This window comes from Haliaeetus leucocephalus, unplaced genomic scaffold (genome assembly GCF_000737465.1).
Source record: "Haliaeetus leucocephalus isolate CR32 unplaced genomic scaffold, Haliaeetus_leucocephalus-4.0 Scaffold229, whole genome shotgun sequence".
NCBI lineage: Eukaryota > Metazoa > Chordata > Aves > Accipitriformes > Accipitridae > Haliaeetus > Haliaeetus leucocephalus.
In genome coordinates, this window is record NW_010972665.1 from 1,955,252 (window position 1) to 1,975,385 (window position 20,134).

General features: G+C 41.3%; 1 protein-coding gene across 2 annotated transcripts in view; it reads right to left on the reverse strand.

Annotated features, from left to right (window-relative positions):
- Nucleotides 1-9,108, reverse strand: part of NDST2 (N-deacetylase/N-sulfotransferase (heparan glucosaminyl) 2) — a 57,790-nt gene extending 48,682 nt beyond the window's left edge. For both annotated transcript variants that reach the window (XM_010567761.1, XM_010567760.1), the window contains exons 1-2: nt 9,070-9,108; nt 5,299-5,359 (exon numbers count right to left, since the gene is read on the reverse strand). The gene's annotated coding sequence lies outside the window, so the exon portion shown is untranslated. The remainder of the gene's footprint in view (nt 1-5,298; nt 5,360-9,069) is intronic.
- Nucleotides 9,109-20,134: the final 11,026 nt, after the last annotated feature.

Here is a 20,134-nt window from a genome sequence, read left to right on the forward strand (position 1 = left end):
ACACAGGATATGGTGTAGCCAGACCAATAAATCTTGAAACTTTCACTGGAGCCAGTGAAGACCAAACATGTTTATGTGTAAATTTCACTGGGAAAATACTAGGAAAGATCGGTCACTATTGAGGTATTTTAATACTGCACTAACCTGAAAAAAGTTATATTTGAGCTCCTCCATCCTTCCTCACCCAAATATTGATAAAGAACCTAGATTACCTTAGCTCTTCTCAAGAAGATACTTGGACACAAAGCAGATTTTCTGGGGATCACCAAGTGAGGAAGGAAAACTTCTCATTCTCTTTAGCAGCCACAGAAGGGATAGGAAAAGATTTAAGGATGCATTTAACCCAGCCAGTATCTATTAACAGAGAAACAGCTTCCTGTCCTGAATTTTCCCTTTTACTGAGGTTAACAGACATCCACTCCATAGCACAAGGAAGACTACAATTAAACCACAAATAAACTTCTTAGCATAACAAACCATGTGAACATTGCCAGAACTGAGGCAGGGATGAGGGCTGAGAAAGGAGATGGACCCTGCAGACTTGTGCAGGTAAAACCTGTTCAGCTCCAATAAGCTCATTTTATTTGCACAGATTTTGGTAAATTTCTAGCTGGCTTGAATGTTTATGTTGTCACTGGTGAAATCTACCCTACCTGAAATTCAGTGGAAGACAACTATGTCATATTATCCTTTTTTTTTTTGGCCTGCCACTGAAAAAGAAAAGAGTGGTTCTTGAGAAGTTCTACATGTAGTTGATGTTGGGATTAAGGGGGTGGTGGTGGGGGGAACCCCAAACAAAAACCAATAAAACGTTTGCATTCCTAAAAACATACCTCTGTCTCTTACACCAGGACACAATCCACCCTTTTGGGAATTAAGTGCCTATCTGCAGGATGACAAGAATTTCTGGGGCCAGAATAAGCATGTGTGGGAAAACCCTTTTCTTCCTCTTCAGTGAAACAAAGCGGCTTTCTTGTAGCTACCAGTTATATCACTAAAACTTGTGAGACATGACAGCGTACGGAGCAAGCAATGTTTCATCCGTCCAACTAAGGAGCTGGAGGTGTCAGGACGCTGAGGGCACCATGAGCCTTTAACGGCACAGACCAATCTCACGTGGGACCTCCACCCACCCCCTCTGCCTATGGTCCAGCATCCCCATTTAAGCTCAGGCCTGGGCCTTTGCTCTTTGCATGAATTTTGCTGTAGGTGTACCCATCTGCAACCCTGCCTCCGGCCCTGTCTCCTGGATTGACTTAAGGCTGTAGGTAACTTGTCTCCTGGAAAGACCTCTTGTATGTACACTGAAGCTTGCAGCCAGTCCTGTCTTTGGCCCTGTCTCCTGGGTGGACTTTGTACCCATGCTGTAGCTTTGTCTCCAGCCCCGTCTTTTAAACTCCTGGATGGAGCCTCATCGCTCCATCTTGCCTGGGACTGTCAACAGACCCTGTTACTAGCGCCCGGCTCTGCCTGCCATACTCAGACCCTGTGGGACTGTGCCCCACGGGTGAGGGCACTGCCTGCACTGGGGCCACCCTTGCCTCCTGGCTTGCCTCAGCTCCTGGCCCTTGCTGGACCCTGACAAGAGGCTGGTGCATAGCGGATGCAGGAGTAGATTCAAAAATCAATGGAAACAATATTCATGTCTTGTAACTGTTGACTGGACAGGTCATTTCTGGGAAGCCCTCCAAGTTGTCCATAATCACAACCTAAGTTGATTTCCAAGCCTTTCAGCATGGTCTTAGTACAGCCCTTGGCAGTTTGGCAAGGGCCTTGGATCAACAGCTTTAATGCCAGATACAGTAAATACAATCTCGGAGACTAACAGAGTTTTGTAACATATAAGCCCATGAATCATTTTGTGGAAGAACGTGAAAGAAAGGAAGAACATGTGTTTGCATTTACAAGAGAAAACTTAATGGTAATGTGCTACTTTTCCTCTTCCACGTTAAAGCAGAAAAAAAAGCTCTTGATGTATTGAACACAGCATTCCCCAGCCATAAAATTGTATTCATTTAAAATGCAGGGCGAGAAGGGTGAAAATGGCCAGAGTTAAGCCATTCAATTGACAAATAGATGATAGATTCAGAAGAGAGGAACGTGCCCATGCCAGAGCACTCTAAGTCATGCCCTTCTGCTTTGTAATTAATTTTTTGCCTCTGTTTAGCTGTGCTCACATTTTTTATCTCACAGAAGATCTCCAAAGCCCACTCGGGAATAAAGCTTATATGGAGGAAAGGATATTGAGGTTAGTAGGTGTTGCTATGCAGGTTGCTAGCCTTACATAGTCTTTACACTTAGTAGTGCCTACAATCTGAGACAGTTATTTTATTTTTGCATTCAACTTTAATACTCAACATGCTCATCTTCAGCAACAGCCAATCCTTAAAAATGATGTGAATTATAACTGGCAAAGATCCACCACTAACTTGCCAGTTCTCTTGAACTTCAGTCCAATAAACTAATTAAAATGTTTAAGACCAAATTCTGTCCAAGTACTAGAATTCATCTCTGTTGCGTAAATGTGGCATGATGTCCTGAAGACACACCATTTTAGTAAACCAGCATACTTCTGGAGATGCTTCAATGACAGGACCTCACTAATATGATTAGATCAATTCCACCAGTTTCAGAGGAACTGGTTACTATAACCTGCCCCAGGCAAGGAGATGAAGAACTGGTGACTGCAAAGAAACACATGGTAGACAAGTCCTTATTAGAACCAACTGACAGAACAAAATAGACAGAGTTAGGAACCAGAAAAAGATAAAACATAACGGAAGAGAAAAGGAGTTATTTGTCCCTCTACTTCTGCTACAACTGAGAAGAGTTGAGATATCTCACAGGAAAATAAAGGTTTCAAGAAAAGTAAGCTGCAGGCATTTTGTGGCTTGCTCTGTTCATTTTTCTGTAATTTAACTGTGGGATATTATTGGCACAGGCATCTCATTGCAGGAAACATTAAAACATTATTAACCAATAAGTAAGTATTGCTAAGGATGAACTAATCATGGGTTAGCACCAGGAAAGCCCAAAGTCCACTTTTAAATTAGTAACTATAACTTACAGTTTCCAAAAACTCTACTTTCATGTACACTGAAATGGGTTCTGCATGGCCTACCTGACTATGTATTCTACTGCATGGTCTCCTTTCCATCTGCTATAATTTCTACATTTTTGCTATCTTTCCCCATTTCCTAGCCTTTATGTCAATGAAATCAAAAGTCCAGTGGTGACTTACTGTGGCTGTACCTGAAATCAAACATTCTTCTCCCTTTGCTGTTCTAGCCATGATGTCACATAAATAGGCATTAGTAGAATATATTATTATATTAATATTTTCACTCACTTATAAATATTTATCAATTTCTCATATGAATATTAGACCAAGTGTCTCTGGAATTACACAACTATTCAAACTGGACAGAATGCTAACGTAGCCATTACACTCATTCTACTCCATCACAAATTTTTGTTTAATGTATTCTGTTTCTACTCTTTTGTGTTTGCAAAAGTAGCCCGGCTTTTATTGCCACTCTACTCCTCACAATATATTGCAAGTAGAAAAACCTTTATCACATTTCAAGTTATTTTTGCTCCTTTACTAGTCTCTGAAAGTTACACCTGCAAAATTGACAACAAAAAGTTTACAGGAGAGAAGATTTACTATTTGAATCACACCAGAAGTAGGAGCTGTCAAAACAGGGGCACACCAGCTAGATAGGTTCTACCTCTTTTCCAACCCTCCAAAATCCTTTTATCCGACCAATGCCTGAGGACCCTTGTCTATGTGTCTCCAGGAAACTCAGGGTTATGGTTGAGAGAAGAAAGCACAGAGCTGCAGTGTGAATGGGGCTGGGAAGGGGCTGCTGAAAGAAAGTGCGAGCTGCATGGAGACTGGCCCTGGAAGAAATCTTTCATTTGGGCAACAGTATCAGACTCATCTATGGTTTTCCAGAAAAATTAAGGTTAAAGTTCAGTTTCCAGTTGACAGACAGAGGAAGTTTAGAGCTGTAGCATGAGTAGGGCTCGGAGAGCCCTCATTTTAGCACGTCCACCTTTCCTCACCACCTGAATTTTTGTACACTGGAACTCAGCATTAAGTACTAGCTCCCGCAATTTCCTTTTTATAAACCCAGTCTACTTGCATAAGGAATGGACTGTTCCATCCTCTCTTTTTTGCCCTCTGATTTTCTGCACAGCTGAAACCATAATGGTCTGTTTGTATAAAGCAATCTGAGATATCCGTATAACTGAGAACACTCTTCAGGCATGAAAAAGTATTTCAACCAGACTTGTCCAGCACACACACAAACCCAAATCATCTCTGTTCTTTCCAAGCAAAGAATCTAGGAACCTTTCAGTGGAGGCAAGACTTAACCCCATCATCCCTCCTCTAATGCACTGACTGTAGGAACTTCCACTCTTAAGATGGGATTAGCCTTTTTGCAAGTACTGCAGCACCCGAAATCCATAAATGTCACAGGAGCCTGAATCTCTGCAAGTTTTGCATCAGGCACCTTGACAGGACCAGTGCTTTTTCTGCTACATTAAAGTGCAGTATTCAAACATATGTCCTAAATAAACTCCACAAGAATTACCTTCCCTCGCTATTCATCCAGACAGAACTGAGGGGAAAAAAAGTAGAAGCCCTTTCCTTCAGCACAGAATTTGGACCAACCAAATATTTCTATTTTTAATTACATTTATGATATTCCCTGTGGGTATAAGTCATGAATGTAGTCCTACTATGCTGGGAGTAACGTAAATATAGTCATTCCCAAAGGGATCTTACAGCTGTTATGCACAGGTCAGAGATTCTGTGAAATGCAAAATCTGAAACTTTAAAAGCTTTTTAGTCCACATCCCTCCCATTTCTTTTCAAAGGCAGAGTTAATGGATACTGAATATTGCCCCCAATTTTGCCCACAAGGTATGGAAGTAGTAACTCCATTTAAATAAAGTAATATTTAGCAATAAGCAACCACCTGGTCCTATCTCACTCAGGAACTGGATCAGAAATTCCATTCTGATCCAAATTAACTCATCTGCCACTTCGTGCTGACAACTGTGCAACTGAAGACAAGACACATGGAACTGTCTCCTCTGCAAATCATTCTAAGGGGAGGAAGGAGTGCAACTTCACACTGCAGCATACAAGTCTAGCCTCCTCCTCCTCCTATCTGATTCCTTGCCTCTTATTTTGACATGAGACCACTCAAACGGACTTAAGTAAGCTCTTCTCCATCCAAATCTGGAGGTGTCAGCCCATAAAAATGCAAAAGATTCTGCACTTACCTCTGATCACAGTCTGGTGAAGGAAAAGTACTCATCAGCTGCTTCTCTCAGGAACAACGTTCTGTTTTAAAATAAATAAAAAAGAAACAAGACTTCAAACAGTGCTTCTCTGTCTCTTCCCTAATGTTAGCCTTCATCAGCGTTCATAAACATTTGCTTAGCAGGCGCACCTTCGCTCTCCAGAACCAAGGTAATGATTACATTACAGTAGCCATGGCATGAGGACAGAACGAGGCCATGACAACAGCCTTGCTGGCACCAACTAGACTATGACGTAGGCTTGCACTGCAGCAGGCTCAGTTGTGCAAGAGTGAGAAAGAGTGGGGCGAGATGAGAAGTTACAAGTGCAGGGCGAAAAAAAACCCCAATCAACAAACCAGGAACCTGGATTTACAGGTAAACCACAAAGAACAAAGAAAGGTCACAGAACAAGCAAATGCAGTACGAGCTGAGAGAACTGGACATGCCAGCGTAGTCCTAATGGGATTTCTCACATCTGTTCATGAATATCGTTACCTTTGAAACAGGCAACAAAGCAAACCATAAGACACTACCTTCTTTAGTCCTGGCCACAGCTAAATCAGTTCAGTAAAACTTCAGTGGTGTGACAAAGTCTGTGTAGTCTATTGCCAAAGCCTTTAAAAGAGTTAGAACGATTAGGTATACTGCAAAACAAAACCAAACCACCGAAGGACGGAGTTACACCCTTCCTCCACCCCTCTACCTGGCTAGAGATCACACAGATGAAAGTACTTTGTGAAGCTAACTGAAGCTCAAGAAGCTTCTGTGCGTGTACACACCAAGACACACACTCACAGAGCAGCTTGCCAGTGAAAGCGTCTCAGCAGAGTCACCGAAACCCTGAGGGAAGACACAGATTAGAACAGGGTTGGGGCTAAAAGGCTAATTTTACTGTACCTGTTGGACAGCCTCTAAAGGCAGCTCTTCCACATCAGCTGGGTTTCAGATACACAAGTACTCTCCTGTAGCTTTCCAGCTCACACAGACCCTGATTCAGCAAAAACTCTGACCTTTGAGTTCCAATAATCTTTAATACATCTACAGCCAATTAGTAAACAAATAAGAACCACACTTGTGCTGCCTGTAAATATAACCAAGTGCACCCAGCTCTCTGCCTTCCTCACAAATTTACAAGAGCAAAATTTTCTCTTTTCCTTTTTCCTGGTTAGATAAAGATTAGTTCAGGAAAAGAGCACATGCCCTTCCTCAGTACACAACTTTCCTCTTTTATTTTGATCCATAATTCTTATGTTTCTTCACTGAACAGTTTGAGAAGGCAGAGCGAGAAGCCTTGCATGCCTGGCCTCCACAGATCCCAACACACCAGGGTAAACATCAGAGCAGCCAGATTCAACAGCAAAACAACTAAACTACAAAAGGGATGAATGTTTGATGTCACTATAAAAGGAACAGACACCTAAAGAAATGTTTTTCACAGAACTGTGACAATCCAGTGAAACTCACTGATAAAAACAATCAAATTATGAGGTTAATTATTAGTAGAATTTATATGATGGCAGCAGATAAGACTCTCACATGTCCACTGCCCCCATGGTAGTCGTTAAGACCCACATAAGCAGATACACCAACATCCAACTAATGGCATTTAATATAAGTTTCCCATAGGGGTTGGCCGTCCCCTGATGTTTCACTGCAAAATATCTTGCACTTTCTGATGCAAACTATTACCAAAGTGGTGACTTGGATCAAGACGGAGTATCACTCTGGTCTAGTTGGTTTTACTTTCCAGAATACAGCAGACTCAGAAAAAAGTAAAAGGATCAACAGATCACAAATGCAGGGGAGACACTCAGAGAGGAACATGAATTACAAATAATTTTCTCGTCAGCTTTTAAAAATGCAACTTGCTCACACTTACAGAAGCTCAGAAACAGTTCTATCAATGATGTAAAGAGACTCCTGCTCTTTGCAGTTCCACAGTTCTCCTTTAAGGCATGTCACAACCGATAGAAGTAGAAACCCAACAGGGCAGGGTAAGAGGGGAGGCAGAATTTTAACACTAGTTGAATGGGGTAACAAGGAATTTAAACTCAACGCAATAATTGATAAGTAGCCAGTGACAAAACACAAAGAACAGAGTGATATTATCAAGCAGATACATTTTTCCATCAGTAGAATATGACTGGAATTGGCCAAGTCTGAATTCACTGCAAGATTTATTTTGAAGAACCTTCAACAAAAGGAGTGGTTTAAAGCAACACTAAAGGGATGACACTGCTGTCACTTCCACAGAAAGCGAAGTGAGGTAAAAACCTTGCCTAACAATTTCCCATTTCCCTCCTCCATAGATACTCATCTGCCTACATTGTCCTTGAGAAGCAAACAGATTTCTATGTTTGGAAAACCCTCAGCAGGAAGTGCACGTTACCACCATTATCAACAGCTGCTAAACACCACCTCCCAAATGCTAACAGAGAAGGCAACACCACATTTCATCTCTAGGCATCAAAGCACTTAACTAATGGAAATGAACCTCTGCCTAGCACGCAACTGAGCAATTTTGGAAAGACGTCATTAACTCTAGGAGCATCATATCTTTTCCCGTGTTTGTATTTAGTTTCAAATTTACCAGCCATAATGGTGGAGTAGGAAAGCTCAGGAGCCTGTGTGCCGGCCACGCAGGCTCCTGCGGGAGCTCCCGTTAGTCAGGGTGTGTGCCATATGGAGATTTAATAAGCAATGACATTTGTATTCCTGACACTTTTATTTCTTTAAACACCAGCCACACTGGAAGTTTCACTTTACTTTTTACTCCAGAAAAAGAGCCAAACCTGAGTGTAACATGCTGTCTGGAATGCCCAGGGCACATACAAGAGCATGTGTGTGGTCCCCTTCACTGTTACAAGATAAAACAGCTTTCAGGAAAATGAGAAGGGTGCTTAGTTTTCCTAAGCATAAAAACCTTAATATTTGCAATAATCAAATACAACAGAGTCCACTTAGAACAGTATTCACACGGGAGCCCAAACAAGTAGAAATATTTTCCCATGAAGATCTTATCCTCAGTCTGGGCAAACAATCCATGTCACACTGGACAGGCAACAGTTTTACTCTATATGTCTCTGTAGTAATTACACCAAGGAAACATGGCAGTCAGTTTAAAAATAATAAGAACAACTTTAAAAGCCCAAATCAGAAGCACAGTGAAAATATATAATCATAAAGCATACACTGGGAAAACACAGAAGGTAGTTTCATACAGTCAAAATGTGAAAACATTTACAGGGACATGAACAGAAAGCCCTGCTTAGTAAATGGTGGAGATTTTTAGTTAATTTCTGTGAAAGAATAAAATAAAATAAAACCACAGGCACCTGAGGTTTGCATTTCTTCCTGGATAACAAATACTTTATAACATCACTGAAAGAGTTGTGTAGCTTTAAAGTTCAAAGCTACACAAAGACATCAGAGAGCAAAAACAGGGGTGACTTTTAATGGGTACGGGGAGGAAGGATGGATGGACTGCAGCAATAAAACAGGAAAAAAGGGGAAAAGGTACATAGACAAGGGGGAGAGAAAAGGCGTAGAGCTATGTGGGAAAGAGTGAAACCAAGGAACAATTATCAGAAAAAGTCACTGTCAGAAACTGCAAATGCTCAAGAAAGAAGCACTACAGAGAAAACCGCATTCTCTGTCAGGATCTCCAAGGAAGTGAAAGAAATGGAAACTAAGCAGCAAGGATATACTTAAAATAGTTAATCAAGGATATTTGCCATCAAAACAGATTACCTTAACACATATACCTCCTTTATGGCTCATTCATGTGCATCCAGCAGAACTGGTTTGAGAAGTGAAATGCTTTCTGAGACCCAGTGAAGCTCTTAAGTGAATTTCTATTTCTGATAAGAGAAAGCAGTCTTATTTTCAAATTTCTAGAAGTGATCTCTTAAATTCCTCCCCTCCCTCTGGTATGATGGGTTGCCTGCAATGTAATTCACCAGAGAAGCTTTCACAACAGAAAGCGGCGGCAAAGCCACCTGAGGAAGGAGAAGCATCAGTTCAATAATGGCTTAGCATGGTTCATCATTTAGCCCATGCCCTACTTCAGATTTTGCATGTCCTTATGTGGCATCCCCTTGTCTGCACACAGCAAAGGAAAGGATTCCTCCCTATAAGCCTATTCATGGCATGGAGGGTACGTGGCCCAGACCCGATCTGCCATCAGCATGACTCTCCTTGCCTGCAACTGCGCTGCTCTGAAATGCCCATGAACCTGACTGCTCCAGCAGTCCAGTTTTCAGAAAGGCCAATGCAAGGAGTGAAGTGTTAAAACTGTAATGCTATCTGCCTTTGCCTCTGTCCTTTTCTCTTCTGCTATCAGCTAGCTGTATGTCTCCCAACAAGGAAAAAACCAAACCAATTGCCATCAAGGCCAATGGGGAAAAAGGTATCAGTAACAACCTTCTTCCCAGTGCTGCAGCCTAGCAGCTAAAATCATGCCATCTTTATGAGAAGAGAAGAAATTCATAAAAAAAGGGGGAATGACTACAACTAAAATATTAGGAAAAGATCTCTCCTTGTTCTCTTTTGCTTTCTGCTCTCATCACGCAGGTAAGAAGGAAACAGCTTTCTCAGCTGATGAACTTCCATTGCTACAGTTCTCTCCCCCCCCCCCCCCTTGTTTCTGACTGTTTCTCAATGAGCAAAGAATGGTCTTGAAGGAGGAAAAATTATGATTTATGTATCAGACAGATATATCTTTAAAGACTGTCAGTTCCATCCTGCCACAGAGCCAACACCTCCTGACAGCAATGCTGTAATTAAATTGATAGCATTGAGCATTCTCTAAATTACTGGGTTAAAGTAGCAGAGCACTGTATTTAAACCTTTCACCCCATTCAGATCATATAAACAATTCTGCTCATGGCTTGATTTAGGCTACTCCTCCCCAAAGCATTCAAAATTAAGAGCACTCAAAAGAACTAAAGACACCTAGTTCGGTACTAGTCTTTCCCTGGTCCTAATAAACCATGGCTCACACAGACAAAGCAATGCCTTATCTCCCCTAGACCAGTCATAAAGCACTCATTATCTTAAAAATAGCATTTAAAAAAATAGCAAACAAATAACCAGATTAATGAAAGGCAATCATGTTAGTTTCCAGACAGCCTGAAAACACCTAGAAGCCCAAATCCCACAGGAATGAATTTAATGTCAACAGAAAGCTATGTAAAGGCTTTGTGCCTAAATGGTGACCCCCAATTTACAGTGAAGTTGACAGCTACCATGGAGAATTTCAAGTGGAAGAGGATCATTTATTTCTCCATTAAATAAAGCAAATTAAGTCAGCAGCCTGCTGACTTTAAGTCCATGTAATTCCGTCTCTACATTTTTCATTTATCATTGTCAATATTTGATCTGGACAGTGTTGCCTCTTCAGGTTCCTTAAGCTTACTTTTATCTCTGTCCTTTATCATAAAGCAAAGTGCACTCTGCATTGCAGAGGAGATTTCTCCAATATCTAAGGTGATGGGGGGGGGGAAATAAAGTATAAACAGCTCCTCACTTAACCTCACTAATGTGCCTACAATGTTATGAATTGGCAATTCCAAGTTATGATACAACCCCACCAAGGAGCTAATTAAAACTAAATTTAACATTGTTCATTTTTTATAAAGGGGAAAACCAATAAAGTCAATAATCTGTACCCAAATAAAAGATATAAGACACGTTTGATATGACTGTACAGACACACTGCAATAAAGAAAATGGAGTTTTGCCCATAATTCAGTTCTAATGTGCTGTTTAAACAGCTTTCCTTGTATGCACTTTTGAGGTTCACAGCAGCAACTTCCAAGATGCCCAGTAGGTGGCCATAGCACAGCTGGCTGTACAGAAAAGATACATAATGAGAAGCGATACTCCATTCAATAAACCAAATAAAAATTACAGATATAGGGCTTCCTGGAAGCAAACGCACATAGCTGAATGAAATCCAAATCTGGAAGAATAAATATGATATCTTGAAACCAAATTGTGAAAGAATAAGACTTGTTAGCAGATTGGCTGTATCTGCAGCTGTTTAATTAGGTGCATTTTGCCTTTTTCAGAAGGTGAGAGGAAGGAAATTTGCATACATGGAAACAGAGAAAACAGGTAAAAATAAGTCATGCTTTCAGGGGGATGAGGGGAAAGAAGACATCAAAACTTCTTACTCAATTACCTTTCATGTGTTTAGCCAATGTTCAGCCCCAAATCCAGCTTAGCCAATGCTCAGAAACAGACATGCATCTTCAGGATTTTTCCCGCACTTTGAGGTGCGACAGCTTTCTTTCTCCTTCCACACAGTTTTCTCAAGCTCTGCTCCTCACTGCTGCTACTTTCCAAAATGCTTCTATAGCCAGCCACTGATGGCGAAGGCTGCAGGTGCAGTCAGCTGGTGAGTAACGCACAAATGTTGAACAGACTGTTGCCTCCTCCCTGGGGGCTCCCAATTGCCACTGAGGTTGACTATATAAATGCTCAAATCGCCACCAAACTTTCCCACAAATGGAAATAGATATCTGATACATCCACAGAAGTCTCCACTACCATATGAGCTTGTTTGGAAGAATACTTAAATGCACTATTTTAACTGCCTACCATCCCTCTTCCTTTATATTTTCTGGGATGCAGAGGTAAAACAACCTGGTACAGACATCCATGTTAAAAGAAAATAAATGATGCAGCTGCTTGATCCTATTGTTCATTATGCCTGGAAAAAAATCTTTGCATGAACCAGTAATTCTCTTTCTCCTTATTTTCCATGAGACAACGCTACAGATTGTGGCTACTGAGAGAGTAGCGCCAGAACAATGCGAAGAGAGAAGTATCAATTCTTTCAATGCTACAGGTTCAAGAACTTGGCCACATCTTTTCACTTGGTCTTTTGAAGTCAACAATCTGACTGTGGTTGAATTGTCAGGAAGAATAGCATCTGAAAAAGTACACATGATCAACCAACCTGAGTTCAAGGAACACCATAAATGCGTTGAGATTAGTAGTCAAAAAAGCCTGCATATTCTCTAGGACACTGGGTTACGATCAGGGAGAATTATCAGTACTTACAGATTGACTCATGGAAGTGCAACTAAAGCAGCTCTGTGTGGCATTGTTTGAGAGTCATTGACCCAGAAAGGCACTAAAGCAAAGCTGTACGTAACACTCCCAATGCAGGCACTCAGCTCTGTGCTCTGCAGCTGGAAGGAAAACACTGCACGGAGCTCCACAATTTCATAATTCACATAAACAGCTAAGGGAGCTTTTGTGCTTGCAATGCAATGAAATTTTCTACTTCCCTTCTTAATTTCTTTTCACACCTCAAGTTAAAAGCTCTCTGCTGTCTTCTTTCTCCTCCCCTGTCTTATTCTACCCTTTCACAGTGATTCTGAGTCAATCGGTGATTAAATTCCCTGTGTTTTCATGCAAACATCTGACTTTCCTGGCTTCACTGGAACATCAGTGAAGGCCCCCCTCCCACTCCTCTCTCATCCCAAGAGATTGAGGCATACAGAAATTTGCCTGAGCATCATTTCAGAATAAGGCCACACTTGTGTTTTTAGAAGAGGCATCCAGCCAGCTGGAGGTTTCTTTATGGCTTCACTAAGTGCAAAGCCTTTTAGACTAGTAGACTGAGCCAAAACCTTGACCTACCATGCCCTTGTGGGACCAACAATATTCTTCCACTACTTGAGAGAGAAAATACATGAACTGTCAGTTTAAAAAGCATGCAACATGGCAATTGAATATTATCACTGTAGGATACTATCAAACAGTGTTTTAGTAGATGAAACACAGCAGGGTCCAGTGTGCAGGACAAATTTTTTTTAAGACTTTCAATCAACTCTTCTCCATTTTAAGACAGGTAGAAAAAAATTATGCAAAAGCAGAAGCTTCGGTTTGAGTTTTAGACCACATTTACCTGTCAGCGTGAGAATCTGATCTAACACTTGTCACAACCATCAGAAATATTTCCACAAAATTCAACAAGCACAGGGTCAGGATTTAAATTTATGTTGTGCCAGTATTTGTACATATATTTACATATATAAACACCATGCTGTACAGTATTATAATTATTTTTTTTGGCATGGAACTCTCTAAGCATTACACATGAATCACAGCAAAGGGTTGGGTTTTTTTAATAATATTAAAAAACTTCTTTCTCCTTTGGGACCCAACCATAACCCATTCTTATCTCTGTAATAACATAGATTTTCATCTCATTAATCTTCTCCCCTCCTCAATACAAAGAGAGAATTTGCAAAGTGGATGACTAACCAAACCCCTTTCAGTTAAGGCTCCTGCTTAGGTGTTTTGACACTCCTAAGCTATATTTTTCTACTCATTTTTTGAAAATGCATGTTCCTTTTGTTTCAACAGATTTACAATAGAGTCAGAGACAATGCCCCATCTGAGTTACCTCATAAATCATCAAAAATGTCAGGGGAAACTACTTTTTTTATCTTAGCAGTGCAAACAGAAATTGCCCTTGTCCAGCTTTATTTATCAGACCATCTTGCTGGTGAACTGCGTAACCCTCACACTGTATCCTAAACACATCCAAGCTCCTGTGGACCTAGGCAGTTGCAGATTATAGGGCTTTGCATGGGAAACACTTCTTTCTTATACCTTCCCTTCAGCTTAACTATCAGTCCAACCTGAACAGTATAAAACCAGACAAAAGGGAAATAATTTCCCAAATACTAATACTCAATCCACTTCGTACTTCTCACCGCCATTTTCTCTAGGCAAAGGCTCTGCCATCTCATCCTCACCCAGACACAAGTATGACTCAACTGTCAAAAGAAAAACAGAGCTGTTTATAAACACAATAGCATTTAAGCCTTGTGTCAACAGAATCATAGCAAAGCTCTCCCTAAAACAGGCTTCTGATTTACAGGACAGCAAAACTGAGGAACAGAGCACAAACTTGGACACTTACCATGTCAGCAGCAGAACCAGGAATGTGAGGTTGCAGAACAGTGTTCACAGGCTCCTAACCACTGCCCTTTTGCCTTTTTGCCTCTGGAGCACTATCTTCTGCCTGCCCAGAGCACCCCCCTGATTTTTTGCCTCACATGGAGCACAGGCCAGGCTGCACTCTCTGAGGTTGCTGGCATAGCCAGGGTTGGGACTGTGCCACTCTCAAAGTTGTGTCTTCCAGGTGTCATCCTTTGTCACCACAAATATTAAATTCCCAACATTCAATACAGGCCACCTTCAAGTGTTTATCAAAGAGAAAAGGCAGTCATTTGATGCAAAACCAATTTCCCACTAAAAATCACGGTTCCTTCCTTTTTTCCTAGCACCTTCTTGTCAATTCCAGCTCACCCTCAGTTATATATTTTACCTACCAAAGAATGTCCCACACTGCACCACAAAGTTAAGGAAAACATTTTTTCAGCAACAAGAAGACTGATACCTTCTTACCAAGCAGAACAAGAACAGTTCTTTTAAGAAAATCAGATTTTACAGGTTATCAGAGCCATCTCTTTCCCATTTCAGTGGTGGCTGGATGACTGTTTTCTGTCCCTTTTGCTGCCTTTCTTGTCTATCTCAGCTGGACTCAAGCTAATAAATTTCTCATTAATGAAATGACTACGCCAAGGTACTGGCAGATGGTCCTATGTTCCAAGCACATCCTCCCATTCCCTCCCTCCCAAAAGTCCTAATCTATACACAATGTAATCGTCACAAAAGCATATGCTCCCTGACAGAAAGCTTCCCTTCCATTACCTCTGTACTCTAGGGGATTGCCCCCGAAAACTCAATGACACAAAGCAACTCCATTCCTACTCAAGTCTCAGTTTCCTACATGCCTGAAAACATATTCACCAGGTCCTGGCCAAAGTGCCTGTACAAGGCTTAAAATCCATGCTACTCTCTCCATAGTACTGTCCATATCCTAGTCCATTACTAAGCAAAATGTACATAAACATATATATGCATATTTAAAAAAATATAAAGTAATATATACCTCATATCTTACATGCAATACTTTGCCACTGTTTTATTTACAGGTCCCTGTAACAGCACATGAGCCTTTCTCTTAGATGAAAAACCATATAGTATAATTTATTACATTGGTTACTAGTAAATCTCTTGTGCAACACTTCCATTTAAATGCTGAGTCAGTCACTAATTTGGCATCTCACATATCCTAAAATAATCTGTTTCATCTGCTGGCTCCCTCTCCCCCATCAATTTAATCAGATTATTGTGATTGATGAATTCATTAATATGGTTGTCATATCCTGAGAGCACAGCAACTTCTACAGAGAAAGTTTCAGGAAGGAAGAACAAGTATCTCCCTTTTGCACACACAGATAGATATGGGCAAAGGAATAGCTAAATGCTATCAGTTTCCCAGCTGTGGGAAGGGCTGCACAAACATTATGTCTAGACCCTTAGGATCACTTTGGCTGGCTTCACTGGAGCTCCTCAGAGAAGGCTCAGGGTATGGTGGGCAGAGACAGGACACCATAATGTGAAAGGTTGTTTTAGCTCTCCAGATTGACTCTGAACCTTCTGAAAAACCACTTCTTTCCAGAGGAAGAGAAAATTTTATTGTCAGGTCTTCTCTGCATTTAATCCCAACAGTACTAAACAGATTTTCCCGACTGCAGATAGGGAGAAACACCAACAGAAAGTAGAAGAGCTTCCCTTTAATCTTTGCCACCTCCTTTTCAACTTCAAGTTGAAAGTCTTCAAAGCAAGACCTTTTCTCACACTGCGTAACACCTTAAATCACTCCTGACTATTGTAGGGAATAACTTAAGCTTAGTAACTCTGAAACTATCTGCCTTACAAAAGGTGAAAGAGTTAAAAAGCATATTCATTTCTAAACTGAAACAAAACCCAACAGGTCAAATACAGGCAAGGGTGGAGAAGAAAGAGCGAGAAATATTATTTAGCCAGCAGTAAAAATAACATAATTATGCTTCTGTAGCTTTTGTCATCCAAAATTAAAGAAGCCAAAGCACTCCGACAGCACACCTTCCCAATCCTCCCAAGCAGGAAAGGAAAGGAAAATAGAAGGAACTTGGCACTTACCGGGAAAAACAGTAACTACAGAAAAGCATGCAACAGCACTGCTCAAGTACCCAGGAACTGTGACTGCTGGAGAAGGATGATGTAAATGACCTCCACCTGTGCTTCCTAGTTGGCTGAAACTGTATTCACAAGTGAGACAACTCTGCCTTGAGCTGTAGCTTTATATCTTTCTAAAAACATCATAAACCAGATGAAAGACATATTACCTAAAAACATGGTAAGACACCAAATTCCTAGGGAGAAAAGCCAGTCTCTACCTTTTGCTGCCTGCCAGAGCAACATCCAAGATGACACTGAGCATTTGAGGATCAAAAAGGCTCTCGGTGAGCATCTGTCAAGTGGAGAATTTGGATGAGGATTACTTTGGAAGGATGGCCAGCCTGGTAAACAGCAGCAAGCAAACAAGAAAGGCTTCTTGTTGGAGGCAGAAATGCATAATAGGCTTCCAGAAGGTAAACACACCATACGTAATTAAAGCAATTTATTACAGTTATGTGGCTTTGCACATTTGGAAGCGTATTTCCCCCTTTTTAGTCTCTGAGTGGTGTGCTTATTCATGTAAACCGAAAGGAAATATGTAAACAGTTTTGAAAATGCAAGAAGAAAGTGTGAGAACGGAACATTTGATATGGCATTATCTTGCAAATGCCTCCAGATTCCTCTCTGGTCACTGTGTTGGCAGCATATTCCCAGGACAGAGCGGGGTGGGCGGGAGAAAGGGGACTATAAAGCTATTCATGAACTGCATTTTGTCTTTTCCTGCTGAGGTTCATTAGTGACCTAATGGAGCACTTGGGAGGAGGGAGGGCTGGCTCCGGCAGGAAGCGCACGCACAAGGAGCCCCCAATGCGCTGGAAGGAGGCCATGCCACGGGAGCGTGGCCCTCTCACCAACTCCCTGCCCACACAGGGCCTTTTAATTGCTCTGCTTGGGCTGCCAGGCTGCTTTGCAATCTCTCATTTGGATGTACCATATGCAATCATTCAAAAGGAAAGTTAATCCGTCATAATGAAGTTCTTACAAACCAGGCAGCCCTGTAAAATGCATCGCCTTGATCGCCTAGACTTTCCCTGACCCCACTGAAGCTCAGAGACGTAGGCAACAGCTCCCTGAGACAGATGAGCCAAAGAGGACAGCAGAGAACCCGCGCTCGCTGCTATGCTGAGAAACAAGGCCTAGGGGCACCCAATGCCAGCAAAATGAAGTCTCCACATACTGCATCATACACCTAGCTGCTGTAAAAACAGGAACTGTCCTATGTCTCCCTGCTACAGCAAACATCAGGAAATGCCCCATCACACAGCACGTTAATTTTGACAACTGAAGATCCTGGTAGAAATAGAAACTCAGACCTCCAGCTTACTAGGAGAGGACTCTACCCAGGATTTTTCTCTCCACCATCCTCTGCCAGCAGATCCTCCTTTCCCCCATTCACCAGTACCCTTTGTAGCACAGGGCAGCTCTATAACCAAGGCAAAGTGAGAAAGCAAGGCCTGTCTGGAGGTCTGAAGACAGAGATAGATTTTGAAGCTGTGGTATGGAAATAATGTGCAATTGCTGACAAGCGGATGATTAGCCCTCAGTACATAACAGATAGCTACTGGTGTGGGCTGGCTGTGGACAGAACAGCACTGAGTAGTGCCCACAAGGTAGGGGCTAAAGGAAAAGGGTGGGGATAAACACAGCTGGAGAATCTGCATAACTGGTTTATCTGCGTAGCCCATTGTTACTCCAGGTATCCCTCACAGCAGAAGGATGTTGAAATGACAGTGCTGTGATATAGCCCTGGCCCCTTTAAAAATGTTCTCCCTGTGAGAGGCATCGAGATGCATTCATACACGGTAGCCTCTAAAAGTGGTAAAAAAAGAGTGTTTGGGGTCTTCCGAGTTCAGGGTTAATTTCTGTCCCATTTTTAGACCAGTAACATCTGGGGCTCAAAAGGCTGATGCAGGATGAAGAATGGTGTAAAAGAGAGAAAATTACTCTGCCATGTAAAAAGAGAATGACATAACAAGCAAAACTGAAATGCAGTAGAATGACAGAAGTCACTAGACTGTGATCACAGTGGGCTATAAACCAGAGTACATCACATTAATGAGGTAGAAGAAGGTTTGTCATATGCAGAGGATTACATAGAGTCTAATAAAAACATTCTCTATTAAGAGAAAAACATAATCCAATTCGTATGGAAACAACTTTTGTATTATACACATCATGGTACAAAATGCAGAACACAAATTCAGGAAAAATGGCATGTAACACTGACATAAAGCAAACTCTTAATAATATCTGATAAAATCATAACACTGGTGAACAGAATATATGTTTGATTAGTTCAAATAAATATAACAGTAGGAAAAGATTTTAAAGATTTGAAATAGCAAATGCTGTACTCTAAAGAAGCAGAAATGGTGGCACAGTATGTTTTTGATTAATAAACCTGACTTCCGTAGCTTGCAAATGAATTGAAATGAAGGATTTGGGGTTTTGTGCTGCATTCACAGAGCATCCAAAACAGCTGGCACCTGACCTGTGATGAGGACTTTAGACACTTTGGCAATGCAAACATGCATATTTGAATTAATAACAATAAACATCAATCACAAAGCATAGAAACGCTCCTGTTTCAAGGCAAAACATAACAATAAACATCTAGGAAAAGTGCAATATAATAATCTTCTACAGATTTTATTTTTTTTTCTTAAACGGAGCTACTGTTGATAAGGGAAGCACTTTGAACCTTGATGGACAGATGCTCTGATCCACTATGGGCAATGGAGATGACATACCAGTAGCAGTTTCTTCTGCAGGAAAAACATGTTATAAATTATATCACTGTAGCTACAGTGATAAAAAGTCTTATGAAGTGTGCCACACAAATGCAGAACTAAGAAGAGCTTATAGTTTAAGGTTAAGAAAAGAGACAACAGAAAGATGTATAGGCAAAGCTGCAACAGAGGGTAAGACAACAGTAATCAACAAAACCGGTCTAACCTTTTCAAAATCAAGGGGGTTTTGTAGGTATTTTAAACATTTCTAGAGACCTTCCTAAATATGAGGGGCAGAATGAGAGAATGATAGTTGGACAATTTATGAAGTGCAAAATGGAAGCTGTTATCACTGACCTGAGATAAAAGAAGCTATATATTGCCACAAAAAAGAAGACATATTACTTAGTATTTTGACAAGATCTTATGCTTGCTGGTATATAAACAGACGCCTTCACTTCAGGATCCCTTTCATTCCAAGAACCCATATCAGCGACAGATAGTAACCACCAACAGCATCACCGCTGCCTCCCATTGTTGGTCCTGTGGCAAGTATGGGGCGACAGAAAAGAGAATTTTTCCTATGTGCCATGTTGTGATGATTTTGGCTGGGATAAGAGTTAATTTTCTTCATAGTAGCTAGTATGGGGCTATGTTTTGGATTTGTGCTGAAAACAGTGTTGATAATACAGAGATGTTTTCATTACTGCTGAGCAGTGCTTACACAGAGTCAAGGCCTTTTCTACTCCTCACTCCATCCCATCAGCGAGTAGGCTTGGGGTGCACAAAAAGTTGGGAAGGGACACAGCTGGGACAACTGACCCCAACTGAACAAAGGGATATTCCAGACCATACAATGTCATGCTCAGCATATAAAGCTGGGGGAAGAAGGAGGAAGGGGGGGACGTTCAGAGTGATGGCATTTGTCTTCCCAAGTAACCATTACGTGTGATGGAGCCCTGCTTTCCTGGAGATGGCTGAACACCTGCCTG